Below are 17,991 nucleotides of genomic sequence, written 5' to 3' on the forward strand. Positions count from 1 at the left end.
ATGTGTGTAGTGATTTTACAGGTGATATATTTATTTTAGAGTTCGATTTCCGCGTGACTCCGAATTATCCTTAATTTATGGACATGAGTGTATTTTGTTTCCATATGCGTGGAGATATATTTTTCTCTTAAGTACGATGCTCCGAATGACATTAAAGCGTTTAAAGCTGTGCGGGAAACTTCTGGTATTTTGAATGAATCTGCAACCAAATATTCAGGAGTTGCTTTTGCTTAAATTTAAATTTTTAACGTCGAATTTCTTAATGTGCCGTTCCTTCAGTGAAAAGCTTTCTGATTTATTGTAACACTTGAATGGATTTTTTAGTTAATAAACACTAGTCAGCTAGTGCGAATGTTTTATAATTTTCTTTTCGAAATTTTATTTCAGCTAGCGGAACCCCGGTGTTCCAAGGAACACGGTTTGAAGACCACTATTTTATTACATAAAGTTAAACCCTTTATATAAAGAACTTTTTGATTTTTTAAATATATTTATATTATCTTTAAAAAAATGAATTATTGTAAAAAAAAATTTTACTATTACTCTTCAGTTACTATTCAAGAAAGATGAACTTTGCAAAGTTAGGACTTTATTTTTCATCGATGAATTCTTCGTTTTACTACTTATTTAACCAAGATTTTTACTTTTACTTTTTATTTTTACTATTTTGTATCGTGTGTTTTAAAATCAAAGTTCGTGGTAACACCAACTGCTTACTCTCCCTCATTAGCCCTAGTGAGCTACATGACCTCATTTTCGCCTTTTACAATTTTCTATTCATTTAATGATTATATCGCAACTTTAGATGATTTTCAAGTGTTTCAAAAGACATAGGACTCTTAAATTCACAGATAGATGTTGCTTTTACTATGTTCGAACTTTATTTATTTCTAAAAACTACAATAAACTTCATTTTTCGAACTCTGACTCCTCAACCAATCTAAATGCCGGACCCTGATCACGTGTTTCTGCTCTTCTAGACTCACCCAGAAGCTTAGACTTTCATTTCGCCTCTCGCCGCCATTTATATAATCTCCTATGATATGCAATTTAGCAAAACTTATTTTATGAGTTCTCTCATTTATTGATCTCGCCTTCAGACGCGGTATTTTTAAATACACCTCTTAAATTTTTAACTTTATGGCCTATGATATAATGATAATATACTGGTAAGAGCTCCTGGTAGCTAAAGCCAGCAGTATATGATCCAAGATCCAAATGAATTATCAAATTTCTCACAAAGTTGGTCGGTCATTAATATGTAGTCTCTTGCCATGTTCGCTTCAGATATGAAACTATTAATATATTTTGCTAAGCAAGTAAAACCTTCCAAATGCAAACTATAATTCTTGATATATATTTTCATTTAATGGAGGAAATTATAACAAGAAATATTGTTTAACAAAACATTTCAACAAAAATTTAAGTATGCGAATTATTACGTGAATTTATTAATTTTTTCTAAAAAAATATTTTATTACAAGGAATACTTCATAGTATTTACTTTACAACAAGCAAGGCATAAAACAGGAAAAATATAATATAATCGAAAAAAACTGAGTTTTAAATTTCAGTATTTAGTACAAGATCTATGCAAATAAAAATATAAGTGTCCGAAAACAAATATGAGCTACTGTAAATTCCCAGCAGTTAGTATTATTTTCATTACAGAAGATAAGCGAAATATTTTCATGACTTTCCATAATTTTTTATTGGTAAATTCTTCTTTGAGATGTTAAATCGTAATCTATGCTTTTTTCCTTTATCATTTGAACAAAAAGGGAGGGAAAATTTAAGTTTAATTCTTTTTTTGTAATCGAAACCATCAGTCGATATATGAATCAGTTTCTCGTAAACAGTTCATTTTAACTTAAAATATAACAGACATTTAATGCGGTTATGCTCCATATGATTTACTTTACTTTTGCATATTTAGCACAAACAGTGCCGATGATTTTGATAAAAGCCTTTAGTATATTCTTGCGCCATTTGTAAGAACACATGACGGTCAAGCGTGAGAACTGAAGTCGCTTAATTCTTTCACGCTTGATTTATGTTCGACGTAACTAAAAAAGCTCTAAACAGCTTGTTGATATTATTAAAATTTCTAATGTGCGGCAGGTTACATAAGCTCATTTCTTTTACATTGAAATACCTGTTAGCTTACATAACAACGAAATCAGTTACGAAAGGTCTCTGTAGAATCAAATCAACAGAATAAATTATGCCAAAAGTATAACTTCTTGTTTTTTCTTTTCATTTTGATTATAAAACCACGCAATGACGCAATATGAGATTGGAAAATTGTACTTGCCAAAAAGAATCTTGTCCGCCATTTCCGTTCGAAATTCTACTAAATAACATAAATAAGTAAAAAGAATTGTAACGCCAATAATTGCGTAATATAGTGAAAAATCAGGTTGATGGAAGGTAATGGTGTTGCCATTCCGATTACCAAATTTGGCACAAATTTATTACGTTTATGGCTGAATCAATAGAACTGAAGAGGTCATAGAGTTTGAAACTACCGTAAAATTACTATTATATACTTCGACAGGAAGTGACTGTTAGAAATATCTTAATCCGGAAGAAGGGATTAATTTTTTAGATTTGTTTCGGAAACGGAAGTGAGCACAGCAATGAAAAAAAAATAAATAAATAAATATAATCAAAGTGTGAGAATATTATTTTATTAATTATTTTATTTATTTAATTATTTTATTGAGAAAATTTTATTAATCTATAATAATGAGAACGGTTTTTGACCTATTTACGTAGTAGAAGCGTCGCTTTACGAAATTCGATAGTAGCTTCGATTAATAAGATAACAATAATATATTGCATTAATAATTAATAATACCAAATTCCAGTAATGCGATTAAAGAAATGGAACCCTATTTATAAAGATAGAAAATAATCTACAATGCTCTCTTAAGTATAATACCCTCAATTTTATACTTATTTTATTTGTTTCAAATCTCAATATAAAAGTTCCACACTTTCTCCACCTTTTATTCTTTGTGCGAATTTAGTTCAATAAAAGTAACAGATGAAATAAAAAATTTTCAGTTATTTTTGGATCGAGTTCCTTATTCATCAGATTACTGCTAGCGTTTCAGATAAGATTTAATTTTAATTGGTACAAAATATTTTAATTTTTTGCGTTGAATCTAAGGTAAATTATTAGCCATTTACTGGCGCAATGAAGTTAGTATCACTTCCACTGTATTTTATTTTAAAAATCATGTAAATTTAGACTTAAAAATCTCTTTTCATTTTTCATGCGTGAGTTAATCTGCATATAGTTAACACAAGGTCCGTGACTCTTAGTCGACAACCATTTGGCCGACGAGACACTTAGCTGACAGGACATTTAACTGACACGTACATTTAGCGACACGGACAGTTAACCGATAGAACATTTAGCCGACACGGACTTTTAGCCGACAAGAACTTAGACAACAGTGACATATAGCCAGCGGGTCATTTAAGAGACGGACATTTAGCCGACAACACGTTCATATAGACAAAAAAACATGCTACAATGTTTTAGTAATATTTATCCATATTTATCTGGAAAAGGGCTGTTTTCTGAGTACCCAATGAGAAGGTTTAGGATAAGTGCCATATTTTTTAATTTTATTATTAAAAGAATTCTGGATTTTAAAATTAAACAAAATAGCCAGTATTATTTTGACGCAGATTTTGAAATCAATATCCAGAATAACCAGATATAGGTCTGTATATTTCGGTTTGATTTGGTTTATTTGATTATGTCAAAGCACTCGAGGGCTATTTACCTAAGGGAAGAGATGGTTTCATGGAGGACTTTCTAGAGAGAACTACCTCATATACCCGTTACGCATGAGGTAGGCCACGAAAGCGCTCAAGTAGCTAGTCCATTCACTGGAATTCGAACGTCGGACCGAGCTGCCATCTGCTCAGCGACATTCCGCTCGGCGGTTGGTGGGCTCGGTATCTATTTCAGACGTGGGATAGAAAATTTCAGCAGATGGAAGAGCGAAGCAATTTTTATTAACAAAATTTTGGAGCAAAGCGAAAAAAAATGTAACGTGATCGGTCCTAAAAAATAATAATGAAACGTCAAAAAGCTAAGATATTATAATTTTGAAAGTGTTGAAAAATTAATGTCATTTATTAAAGAAGAAAAATTTTTGTTAATGTGAAAGAGCTAAAAGAAATCCAATTTGCGTTACATTTGTTTCGCTTTACTGTGCTCATTCTTTGCGTAAAATATGGTTTCACTCTTCCGATTCCTGAAATCTTCTAACTTTCTAACCTCATTACAATAAGGTCTTTCATGTTTTGTAGATGTCGCTATGAAGACATAACACACAGAAAAAATAATCTAAATTCATAATAAATCTATCAAAACATTTTAAATGCATCTTGAGAAACTGAATATGGACCCAACATATCTCTATCATTACTCTATTATTAAATAATGAAGAATCTGTATAGATGTATGAATATGTATGTTAGTAGGTTCCTTATATTGCAGAAAAACGATGGAAGATTAGAGCCATAAAATTTTCAATACTCGTAGTCCTTCACCCGAACATTTGCACTTCGAAGTCCGAATTCTGAACTTCGAATTTTTCAGGCTTTTGATATTTTGTAAAATAATAATATTTTTTTTATTAGTAAACTCAGTGAATCAAAAACGAGCGGTGACAGCACTATTCGTAAAAAAGCATTTTTATTTTCAGTGCGCAGCGCTGTTGCCATTCGGGAAAATATAAGATATGGTAGCTTACATTTGATTTCGGGAAGTTGTGTTTTTCATTATTTGTCAGTGTCAGTTACTTGTTAATATTAGCGAAATGACCTTTCTTTTTTTTTCGCTGATACTATCGATCATCTTTTTAAAAACCTTTAAACTTTTCGCGACGTTTGGCATGGATTTAACTACTTTTATTTCCTGTAAGAATATTCCATCTTGTTCTTTCCTCTAAAAGTATTGCTTTTAGTATAACCTTAGAAGAAATGTCATCATGTTTCCGTATTTTTTTCCAACTCACTTCATACATGTTAGATAGGATTTAAATATGAAGGGGCTTAGATAACTTCAGTTATATAATAACCACAAAACAAACATTTAGGGCTGTGTGTTTTGGATCGTTATCTTGATAGAACTTGAATCTGTTTTGTGTTTTAAAATATTCTACAGATTTTTTTCAAGTTTTCATTAAGAATGTTTATACATTTATAGTTATCCATATTATTTTCTATTAACATTAATTTTTCCGTATCAGCGGCAGCGAAATATCCCCAGTCCACACAACAATTCGTCAATCAAATTAAAATATATTAAATTTTGACTTATATGCAAATATAACATTGTTTCAATATGATAAGTTTACGGGTTTTGCGAATGCCAGGCATATTTTCCTTGCTTTCAAGTTGACGAAAAATTTTATTTTTGTTGATCGCGCTTTATATCTATGTGCCCTAATGACTTTTAAATATTCTTAGGGTTAATTTTTATTACAAACAGTTCTTCAAATCCGTTGCAAGTTTTATAACACTAATTTTTTGGTTTTGTTTGAGTTTTCGTAGAATAAATCACCGATTCTTTTTGTTAGCTTAGAATGCGGTCCAAACTTCAGTGCATTTTGACTGTTAAACGCAGTTTCCATCATTACAATATATCAAAGGTATTTAAATGATGTCTTACGTCAAGAATTTTTTTAATATTCTGAATACTTTTACCAACTCTAATAAGGGAAAGGATTAAATTTTTAACATAACTTGTAGCTGTGTAACGTCTTGCCATGTTCACTTCAGATATGGAACTGTTAATATATTTTCTTAAACAGTAATAATTTCTAAATGTAGATGATAATTTCTGTGGTGTGTTTTCATTTAAAGCAAAAAGTATGACAAGAAACATCGCCTGCCAAAACATTTGAACACAGTTTTCGAATGTCCGTATTATTATGTGAATAATTGATTAATACTTCTGGCAGAGCTTAAATTGCACAGGAGCCCACCGGAGTCCGACTCCGGTACTTCTCAGTTTTCGAGATAAATTTATAATTTCAGCCAAAGAGCACCGGAGCCCTAAATAAAAGGGCTTCGGCACTTCTTTTATGTAAGTAAACCACAATTTTAGCAAATATTTTTTTAATACTAAACATTCCTTAAAAATCAATTCTAAATTTTGAATGCAAGTCTGGTATTTCCCTCGCACTCAAGCCTTGCGAAGAGGTTGAGACTTTTAAGGAAAGACTATAAATCTCTAATCACGAGGAGTCTTGACAACCTCTTCTGATTTTATTTTGGATCCGATTTTCTTCTTTAAAGCATTCTATCTCATACTGCACAGTAGAATGGGACACATTTTCTAATTTAGCTATATCCCGAATCGAATTTCCATCCTTATGATGAAAAATGATCAATTTTTGAATGCTGTTCGTAGTTTCCTTACGCCTAGGAGCTCTTTTTTAATATTAATTAAAATGTAACGAAGTAATCAAGCAAAACTAAAGCCAAACAATGTTTTAAACGTCACCAAAATGCAAAAGTTAAAAAAAGTTGTAAACGATAATTTTATTCATGAAATATTAAGAAAATGTTTCGGTGTACGATCACTTTTGCGGCGTGTTTTATCTATTCCTCCTTAGATTTTCGAAAGGAAATAAGTCATTTTAGAAAAGGAAATAAATCAGTATTAAAAATTTAAAAGTTTGGTTTTATTCAAGTCACACGGAGATGATATGAAAAAATATTGGGCTTTATATCCGAATTCAATTCCGAGTTACAGCGCTTTTTCTGCAAATACGTAAAATGCACGAACACTTGTGCATTTTAGGAATTTACCCTAGCTGGATTCATTAAAGTAAATATAAACTTTTTCTCTTTTATTACAACCATTTCAGACGGCTGGACGAGCAAACGGCTAGTTCATTAAAACTTTAAAACCATCTTGTTCAAAATCGCCTGCAGCCCTTTTTCGGAAAGTCTTCCATCAAGAGCCTCTTGCTCAGTCTGTATACCTTAACTGTCCTTCAGCCATCTTTCAGTTCTCGAGGTTATCGCAGACAATTTGTAAGGTGGATGGTTGTTCATCCAGAATTCAGTTACTGGCCTACATTTCTAGAGTGCAATGCACTGGGCAGAAAGCAACTAAAAAGCTTCCGCCTTTTTTGACAAGGCCAGTTCTTGACCCTAATTATTCGAAGTATGAAATCGATAGCAGTGTAGGGGGAACACTGAAGCGGTGGGATTTGTAACAGTATGGAGAAGAATACCAAATGTACTAACGTCAGTGCAACTAGCTTCATTTTAATTATATGTTTTAAATCGTCCGGAAAAGGGTGCAAAATAATTAAAGTTTGATATTTGTATAGCATCAGAGCCAAGTATACAAACTTATAAATATTTCAACAAATAAGCATTTTTTGTGTTAAGTTCGCTGTAGAAGACTAAGCAGTTGTTTTACATGCATGGCAAAACACAGATTATTTCGAGAAATATTAATTTCTTTTCCTACTATAAATGAGAAAGGCAGCTTAATATCGATGCAAATTAAATTTACGATGTTTCAAATAAGAAACATTTTGCAGTATTAATGAAGAAGGAATCCATTAAGAATGGATTATATCTTAAATAGTTATAATAAAATGATTAATATAAATTAATAATTGAAAATGGTTAAGTATCAACTGCTTAATGGTCAATTATCAAAATTGTTAATAAGCGCTTACTGGCTTTATAAGAATTCAGCTTTTAATTTTTAAATACCTGAAATCAGGTGTTATTGTATCAACCTCAATCTTCTTATCTTAGTAAAATAAAGTTGTTTGACATTTCCCTTCTTTGTTGTAATATTTGTAAAAAAACACTCGTAAACAAACCGATCAAAAAAGGGCATAACACTTCTTGAATAATTAAGTACTTTCTTTACTAAGTAAAAGCTAAAGTATACCCGTAACATTTATTTATGATACAATAACATAATAGGAAGATATTCTTCTTTGTTGGGCTCTACCGTTTTGAATAACTGTTTTTAATTACATGATGTAAGGTTTTATATCTTGAATATCTAAAGTTTGATTCTTAAACTACGAGGAATATCGTGACTGTTTCAAATTTTAAACTAGACTCTGGATATGGAGATCAATTTGCACCTTTTTAAAATCATTCTTAGCACCTCCAAAAGGTAAAAAATGTCAGCTTAGTTTCTATAAAATTATTTTAGTTTAAATCGATGCTACATCCGCACAACAACGAATAGAAGTTTTTATACAGTGTCTCACAAAAGTGATGATGGGACACTTGTGCTTTACAAAAGGAAACTGTAGTAAAATAAATTAAAAAAAACATGTACAAATTTTTTGTGGGTGTGTTTCATACTGAAATTTAGTAACAATTATTACATAACATACATTTTCTCAAAATATTAAAATATTAATTTAATAAAAATACAATTGTTTAGAACGGAGCAAAAAATGGCTCACATAATTGATGGGACACTTACTTTTCCATCAAATATTTATCCAAAAATTTTACTTTTTAAAAGGTTTTAATATTTTGTTGGATTTCCTTTTACTTTTAAAATATGATTTAATCTTCTTGGGATGGATTCGACTAATTTTTTTTTTTTTTTTTTTTGTGATTCCTGGAGTGATTTTACCCCATTCTTCTTGAAGCACCGATTTTAATTGTTGTTTTGAAGAAATGGTGTGTTTGCGAATTCTTGATTAAAATTCTTGCCAAATATTCTGTATGGGATTTAATTGTGGAGATTGTGGTGGTGTTTTTATTATTTCAGGACAGTTATACAGCAGCCAGAGTCTAACGTTCAAAGCAATGTGCGTGGGGTCATTGTCCTGGTAGAATTTAAAATCGTTATGAAGATTCAATTTTCACGCTGAAGATTTCAAATTTTGATTTAAAATGTCATTATACTTGTACTGATCCATTATACTGTCAATAAAAACAATAGTACCAACTCCAGCGGACGACATACACTCCCATACAATAACTCCTCCTCCACCATGTTTTACTGTTGGCACCAAGTTTTGTTTTCGAAATTCTTCCCTAGGTTTTCTCCACACCAAGATTCTACCGTCAGAACCAAATATATTAAATTTACTCTCATCAGCAAATATAACTTTATTCCAGTAATCAGAATTCTTATTTATGTTGGATTTTGCGAAAGCCAGTCTGAGTTTTCTATTCTTTTCACTTACGAAGAATTTTTTCCTGGCTGCTCTACCATGATATCCAGCAGATCGAATTACTCTTCCAATAGTCTCAGGTTTAACAATTACTCCATTTAATGCTTGTAAATCAGCAGCAACTTTAGGAGCACTCATTCTTGGATTTTTTTTAATATTTCGAACGATAATTCGCTTTATCCATTGGATAGCTTTGGCCAGGTCTTCTTTTATCCTGAATCATATGATTCTTTTTATATCGTTTAATGATATTGTAAACTGTTGAATGACTCAAGTTAACTGTTTCAGGAGTTCCTCTAATAGATTTCCCACGTTCAATATGCAAATTAATAACTAATTTTCGAGTTTCAGGCAAAATTTCTTTTCGTTTAGCATTCATGGCTGCACAGAGCTAAAAAACACAAAAATTCCAAAAAAAACTGGAAATAAATACTGCAGAAGATTTTATAAATTATTGCCAATTGCTTTTGAGTAAAAATAAAAACCCCAAAAAATATTTTTATTGTAGTACGTAGTAGTATCTAATGGTATCCCATCACTTATGTGAGCCATTTTTTGCTCCGTTTTAAACAATTGTATTTTCATTAAATTAATGTTTTAATATTTTGAGAAAATGTATGTTATGTAATAATTGTTACTAAATTTAAGTATGAAACACACCCACAAAAATTTTTTACGTGTTTTTTTAATTTATTTTATTACAGTTTCCTTTTGTAAAGCACAAGTGTCCCATCACTTTTGTGAGACACTGTATATCCTCGGTATTACAAGAGCGAATTTCTCAATATAGCGTTAGGGTAATTGTTTAAAAACCTTTTGTTCTAGACTTTTTAACACAGACGTTACTATGAGTGTCACAAATAAATTTCTAAAACCTTTAAAACAGCATCACTTCAAAATTCCCAACGCAGCATTTACATTATCGTCTGCGCTAAAAATAAAAACCTAATAATTATGATAATGTTTCGTATTAACAAATATTTGAAAGCTTTTGTGTATTTTTCTTTCTTTATTACTTCAGCTTTTTTATCATACAGTATTATATTTTGTAATACTTAGATATTTTCGTTTTTGCACCATTTCCCTTTCAAAATACTACTATTACTACTACTAATAATAATAATAAAATAATCTGAAATTTTTCAGATTTTAAATTACTCCCAAATGGGATTTTTTAAACGTTTCGTGTGTTACCTTCATTTATGAAAATCACGTTCTTCGCATTTAAACCATAAAATTCAATTCAACAGCAATATCACAAAATAATTTAAAAAGAGTATATCTTTAGAATTTCCGATACACAGTCTCGTGTGCTGGAGATAAAAATGTTGTTTTCTTCCGTACAATGTTGCCATTGCTCGCTTTGAAATCGTTGAGCATGTTAATCAAAAATTCATTAATGTGTTACAAAATACAAAATAGATAATAAAACAAATTTCAAGTTCGGGCTTCCAGATGCCTATATTCGAGTGGAGGACAACTTATTGAAAATTTGATGTGTCTAGGTACCGTTGTTTTTCTCGCAGCGCGAGAAACATACATATATTCCTGCAGATTCTTCATTATTTAATTTCTTTAAATATAATACGGGGCTCTAATATTTGATGGCAATAATTTAAAAAGTGAAACTCCTTTTATCGCGAACCAACGCCAAATGCCAAAATAAAATTAATAGTCCTTCTAGGCAAATTGCCCCATTTGGCTAAATAATAAAGTTAAATGTTCTGAAAATCTTTGCATCTTGTTCCTTACATTTCAACAAAGCACTATAATGCATGCTAACCATTCACAATTAAATCTTTACTTCTTAATTGTAGTTAAGAAATAAAGCACCAATCAGTTTACTAGTATTAACAAATGCCAATTATTTTAACCATTATAAGGAAGATAATGGATTTTTCTCTTGTTTTTAATTGTAAAAAAGAGACGCACTAATTCCTTTTTTTAGTTCATTTCATGCTACAGTGGCTCACGTTTGCTTTCGGACACTTATGTTTTTGAAATTCACTTGCATAGATCTTGTCCTAAATACTGAAACACAGATTTCAATTTTTTTTAGTCCGAAGGGGTTTTGTCCTTGAGGGACTATCGTTTTCGTTTTGCGATTTTGCGTCGAATCACTCTGAATGTCCGTTTCACTTTTCAAACTGTTGCCACCAAATATTATCGCCCCGTACTATATTTGAAGAAATTAAATAATTAAGAATCTGCATAAATGTATGTATGTTTCTCGCATTGTGATAAAAAAACGGTACCTAGAGCCATCCGATTTTGAATGACGCAATCCTACTGCGAATATGGGCATCTGGAAGCCCAAATTTGAAATTTGGAATTGGTTTTATTATTGATTTCATATTTTCTAAAACTTTAACGAATTTTTGAATTTTTGATTTAACGTTTGTCTGAATTAACAAACTCAAGGATTTCAAAGCGAGCAATGGCAACATTGTACAGAAAAATGATTTTATCTCTTGTGCGTGAAACTGTGTATCGGAAATTCTAAAGATATGCTCAATTTTGAAATTATTTTGCGATATTGCTCTTGAGCTGCAATTTTTGGATTAAGTGCGAAGAACACGATATTTAATAAATAAAGGTAACATACAAAACGTTCAAAAAACGCCCCTTTGGACACAATTTAAAATCTGAAACTTTTCAAATTTTCTTTCATTGTTCTAACATATTGTTGCGTGCGTACGGGTTCGTAATAAATTGAATGCATAAGTCCGATGAAAAGTGAATAAAAATTTATTATTATCACTACAAATAAAATAAGATGCTTAAATTTTCTCAGATATTCGTGCAATTTTGCAATATCTCACAGTAGTTACTTTCAAACTACTTAAACGCTCAACAGAACTTCATTCAAAACAGAGAAACGTAAAGAAAACTAATCCGATTGTCACCGCGAATTCGCTACAGTAAACAACAGCAGTTTTATAAACTAAACTCATAAAACAGCTAACTAATTGAGAGGCTTTCCTCCTTTTATAATCTTTTTAAATCACACACGAGCATATTCTGGTATTTTCTCGAATTTTCCCGAAAAGCAAAAGCGTGCGATTACGAGATATCTATTTAATTAAATGCGCGTGCTCCTCTATTTTTAATTTTTCCTGCATAGCTTTCTCTTCAAATAAGTCGAGTGCAGCACTGCACGAGGAAATGAAACAATTTAATAACAATTCTATTAAAAATAGTAAACTAAATAAATCAATATAAAAACCGTAACAATGTTATTGTTTCGCTATTTTGGGTCTTGCCTGTAGTAAATTAATAAATAACATTGCCTGTAGTAAATGTATGATAAGTTAGCTGCCTGCTCGACTAGATTAATTGTAAACGACTGTGGTAGCGCATCATACACTTTCTGCGTTCAGGTGACTTTTCATGTCGTGAAGTAACCGTACTTGCATGCTTCCAGTCACTGAATTCGCTAGTGTTGAATGTATATTTGGTAGATGAAAACAATTTGCATACGAAACAGCATACATTTGCTTATGATGGAGAATATATTAGCTATTCGTGGTCTACAGCCTTACCATTACGTAGCTCTTCCTTGAACAACATCTCAGAAAGGTATCTTGTTTTAGTTTTAGCATTTCATTCGTTGTATATATGTGCTGATTTTTCAAAATTAAGATATTTGTTGGAACAAACTGACGGACTTTTCTCAATATAGTACGACTGTAAATTCTTGTCGATATATGATGGTCACAACCCTGGATCTGGACTTTCAAGAAAAATACTTGAAGCGTCCATGACCTCATCAGTTATTGTATTTATTTCAGTAGGTCTTATTGTTTCTTCTTGAACACTTAAAAAGTCGGTTTCTCGCCGTCCTTGTCCTTCAACTTCAAGTTGTATTGTTGGATATACTGGTAGAAGTGGTAGTGGTAGATATAGATGCAGAATTTGTGTTAATTTTAATACAAAATTCAGCTGGGTCAGCTTTCGTAATTTATCAATAGATTTCCTCTTTTCCATCGAGTTTTTACGTTCCACAGCTCCACTTTCAAAACGTTTCATTCTTATTTGTCCTGAATCTGGAATAATTGAAATAAATGTTGAAATCAATTGTGAAGGTTTTAAAATAGGTACTTACAACTTTGCTCTTACGTATAGATTTTAAATAGACAATATTATAAACTGTCAAATACTCGTACAACATTAACCCGTAATAAATGTGCGTGGCTCACAATCTTACAAACATACACACAAACCGACTTGGCTGATTGCCTTTTTTCAACTAAATGGGTAATGATGGTATATGACTAAACCTAGATACCGACGACGAATATGACATGATAAGTCTTTCCACTATTGCCAGCTAACATATAGTTAACAATTCCTAGCATTTTGGATAAAAACGCCTGAGAATAACACTTGCCGATTAAAATTATTCGCATCATGATCTTCTTGAAGCCGAGTCAAGAACGAGACAAGGCCCCTATGAGGCCGAGGCCTTGCGCCCGGGCCCTGTTGGCCCATGACTTAAAACGTCCCTATGCATTACTATGAAAATGATCTTGATGCAAATTCAATACTGAATACTAATGAGTGGGTGTAACTGAATTCAAGAAAGAAGTAGAAATAAAGATAAGAAATAAATCGGAAATATTTTTTCGTCATTCAAAGTACGAACTACAGAGAAAATAAGAAAACAGAAACATTCAACTTGGAAATTATTACGAGTTCATTTCGTTTATGATTGTTCTCGTTTCTTCTGGCCGAACACCTTCACCGCATCAACGTTTTTGACAGCGAACTTCAACTAAGTGTCAAAAGAAAACAATCTTGAAAGCAGATTACCTTGAGATTTTTATTATTGTGCAATAAAGCAAACGACGATGCTCCAATGGGAAAAAAAAAAAAAAAAAAAAAAAAACATACTTATCTTTCTTGAGTAGTTTTTCTGTTTTATTTTCTATTTTTAATTTTTCACAGTTTGGCTGTAACTGAAACAGAAAATTATTTCAGTATGTTTTGTAGGAATACATGCTTTCGAACTTGTTTATAACAGGACAGGGGCAAAACTTTTGTGCATTAATAATTTCTTTATACAGAACCAGTATTATAAAAAATATGTAACGATTTTAGGGAGTACAGCTAGTGCAGTTTCATGAAAATATTTAATATTCAATTGCTTAGTTTATTATTCAACAACAGGCAGATCAAATTTGAATCTTATTCAAAAATTAAATTACAGATTTGATTACCTTTTATCCGTACCTGTAAAAAATAAATATGCTCTGTTATGAAATTTTGCACTAAGATTAATCACTTTGTTCGGAAACGCATTTATAAGCAAACAGCCCTTTTTCCTGGCCGAAAATTAATTAGAAGAGAAGCTGATTGGCCGTTGAGCACTTACGATCTGTGGAGAAGATAATTTCGATTAATGTTTCTCCAAGACTGCAAATTTATAAGAATTGTAGTAAAAAACAAAGACGTTTATAATTATTTATTTTCATACATATGTATTTTTGTTTATATGTTCTGGAAAAGTTTAATAAATAAGAGAAAGACGCTGGATTGCCATTAATTATTCTCAAGATTTGCCCCACCGGTAAAGTGCTTAGTGCCACTTGTAAAGTGCTCTGAAGACTCAGAAAGTTTCCAGAGTTTTTTTTTATTTTAAATTAAACTAGTTAATGTTTATTGAAGCGTATTAGAACTATTTAAAATAAATGCAAGCCTTAAAATTTAATATTTAGCTCTCAGCATGTTTAAATTACAAACGTAACAAACAAAAACTTCTTGTAACTATTAAACTTCAGATTTCAGATAGAAATTGAAAATTTGAATACTTCCCATTGCTTTATTATTATTATTGTTTACGTATATTTTGATAAATCTTTAGTAAACGAAATTTAAAATTTAGTTAAAATATTTTTTATTTTCTTGGGGGAAAAATTTCATTTTATTAAAAAAAATGACGGTAGGCTCTCTATTTTAGTTTAAAGACTGTTGGTAATTTAATGCATAGAATAAGTGTGAGGAAATTATGGTACAAATAAAACAACTGTTACGAATTTTGTTAATAGATAGATGATTTTAGTGCAATTATATGTGAAACTGTATTTTTCTGTATAATGTAACATGAAAATCTAGAGAGACGATGCTCTGCCGAAAAAAAAATGAACAGAAGGGTAAGTCTATTTAACATTGAGTAAATGGCTATCTCGCTAATTTGGCGAGATATCGCCACGTTGGCAAAGATTTTTAATGACTGATTTTTGTCGCAAAAGTTGGCGAAAAATCTCCAAATGTGACCAGACTTGGCGACCGTTTGGCCACATTTTTGTCCGATCCCTTATCACACTAATTAGTATTGTAACTGAATCATTGTAATTGATCTCTTATATAGCTCTAAACGTCAGTCAGCCCTTATAAGCCTTCCAGTAATTTTGAGAAGCAGAAAGTACTAGAAATATCTCGGTGGCCAGGTGAAAACCATATAAGACCGAAGAAAGTATTTGCTTTCAGTTGTTAGTTCCGTGTGAGTTCGGAATACTGACATATCTCCGGGTTATCTTCGCTCTTTAGATGAGCTTTGCATTGCGTTGTGTTTAACTTTCTTAGTAGTTTGAAGTGTAACTACTTATTGTACTCTGTGATAGTATGGAAAGTTGTACTCTGTTGAAAGTTCCAGAACTCTGAAATGTTTCCTCTGATAAAATAAATTTTTTCGACCTGTCATCTGACTGTGTGCATTCAATCTATTGCGAACCTGTACGCATGTAACAAAACAAAAGATTTTACACACACATACATTTTATTTGATTTTTTCTTTTATTTATTACATTTATTCATTCAAAATCATCCCATGTAAAACTGGTCGATAATATTAGAATTAAGATATATAATTTGTCTCCAATTATGTTCCTAGAAAATGTTAAATCTATAACTGAATTGCCAAATGTACTTGGATAGTTACTTGGCACCATATTGAGATTAAAATGATGTTTCATAAAATTAAATGCCTTTCATTTCATTTGATGTCTACATTGAATTCTTCCCTCATAATGATAGGAACATCTTATCTACAGCAGAATCTTCATCAATCAATAAAATAGTCCCAAAATATTTCATCAATGCACTAAACAAGAACATCTTCAAATCTGCTGAATTAACAGTTGGATGAATATATACGAAAGCTAGAATAAATCTTGACTGTCCTGACTGTGACTGATTTACATCAACCACGCAAATATTGCCTGCTTCTGGATTCTTTTATTCTCTTAGACTGCATAACAGTAAATTCTACTGGTACACAATCTGCTCCATTCGTCAAATTTTTATAAAACGCAACACTACTAGCTTAGCGAAGTAAAATAACTGCATCAAACACCACTCGAACACACTGGCTATGCGAGACTGTCTACCAGACGACTTTTAAATGGTAACGCATGCGCAAGAAGCTTTGGCTTCACAAAATTTCACCACTTTTTGACGCGTTACTATACGTATGTAGAGACATTAGGTTATTTCGAAGCAGGAGATATGCAAAATGAGCGATGGCATCGCCGGGACTTGAACCACGAACCTCTCGAATGCTCTCCGAGCCTGCAGACCACTACACCGCGAAGGCATGCTAAAAAGGGAGGAGAAATATCTTATGTACTCCCCCCTATTTTAAAGAGTGACTGAGGATTAGAGGACCCAATCGCTAAGTCCTGGCGGTGGAGAATCGTCATCCACCACCTTTTTTAGTTCGGGCGCCATTGTAAAAACGTTAGGATATTTCGAAGCAGGAGACATGAAAAATGAGTAATGCTCTGGCGGGAATCGAACCACGGACCTTTCGAATACGCGCCGAGCGTGCAGACCACTACACCACGAAGGCACACTAAGAAGGCGAGAGAAATACCTTATACGTACATTCTTTGTCCATTTAAAAAAAATGTGTGTTTACTAATGTGCTCTTTCATCTATCTAATGATGTATTTAGATTGACTGTAACATTTGTAATTTTGAAGATATAAGCATTCGAACTCACCTCAATTTGGAATCTTAATTTTTACTTTTCCATCAGGCCATTATGGAGGAACGTAATCTTACGTTAAAAATAATGTGCTCTGGTAATTGTTTTTAGATTGTGCATTATGCCTGCATCCACTTTGAGTTTGAGCGTGCCTTACAAAATCAGTTTGATCTATTGCTTCTTTCGATGAAAGCATTTATTTCCGTGACTGTTTCAAAAATTGAAAAAAAAAAAAAAAAAAAAAAAAAAAAAAAAAAGACTTCCTATTGTCAAATATCCCTTGATAAGAATACAAGAGAAAAAGATTGAAGTCGGGTTACAATATTTGAAAATTAAGCGCCATCCAACGTTCACGCCAAATTGCAAAGCTTTTGCAATTCGTTATGACTATCAAGCACGAGGTTTATCTGCCAAGGACACAATGCTTTTTGCCCTGTCATAAAGACTAGAAATGAAGTACGGAGATAGTCGGAAGATCTTTATCACATCTTTTCTACTCGTGTAGGGGGGAGAAAGTATTCTTATTTGCTGCATATATTTTTGAATTTAGGAACTAAAGTGGTTCTAACTCTGTTTTTCAAAAATGTTCCAAATTATAAGAATTAAAAAAATTACACATTTTACAAAGGTTAAGGAGAATTATATAGTTTTTCATAACAAATAAGATTTTCGTGATTCCTGTCAGTTCATGATGCGTCAGATCTTTTTATCTTTGAAGCTATAAAAGTATTGAGATATTAAAAAATAATAAAAAAACTTAAGCTACACAGTTGTAATTAAGACACAATAACACACCGA

At 31.7% G+C, this 17,991-nt stretch overlaps 2 long non-coding RNA genes across 2 annotated transcripts in view; one reads left to right on the forward strand and one right to left on the reverse strand.

The window, feature by feature from the left end:
- The window catches only part of LOC146998265 (uncharacterized), a 283,096-nt gene that overhangs the window by 98,388 nt on the left and 166,717 nt on the right, over positions 1-17,991 (forward strand). The window lies entirely within an intron of this gene.
- LOC118190905 (uncharacterized) lies at positions 13,115-17,541 on the reverse strand. The gene is made up of 3 exons (XR_004758493.2): positions 17,209-17,541; positions 14,100-14,164; positions 13,115-13,252 (listed from the first exon to the last, which is right to left on the reverse strand). It is a non-coding gene; the product is annotated as an uncharacterized LOC118190905 (long non-coding RNA).

This window comes from Stegodyphus dumicola, chromosome 3 (assembly GCF_044657685.1).
Source record: "Stegodyphus dumicola isolate Sdum_Otavi_A_Nest chromosome 3, ASM4465768v1".
NCBI lineage: Eukaryota > Metazoa > Arthropoda > Arachnida > Araneae > Eresidae > Stegodyphus > Stegodyphus dumicola.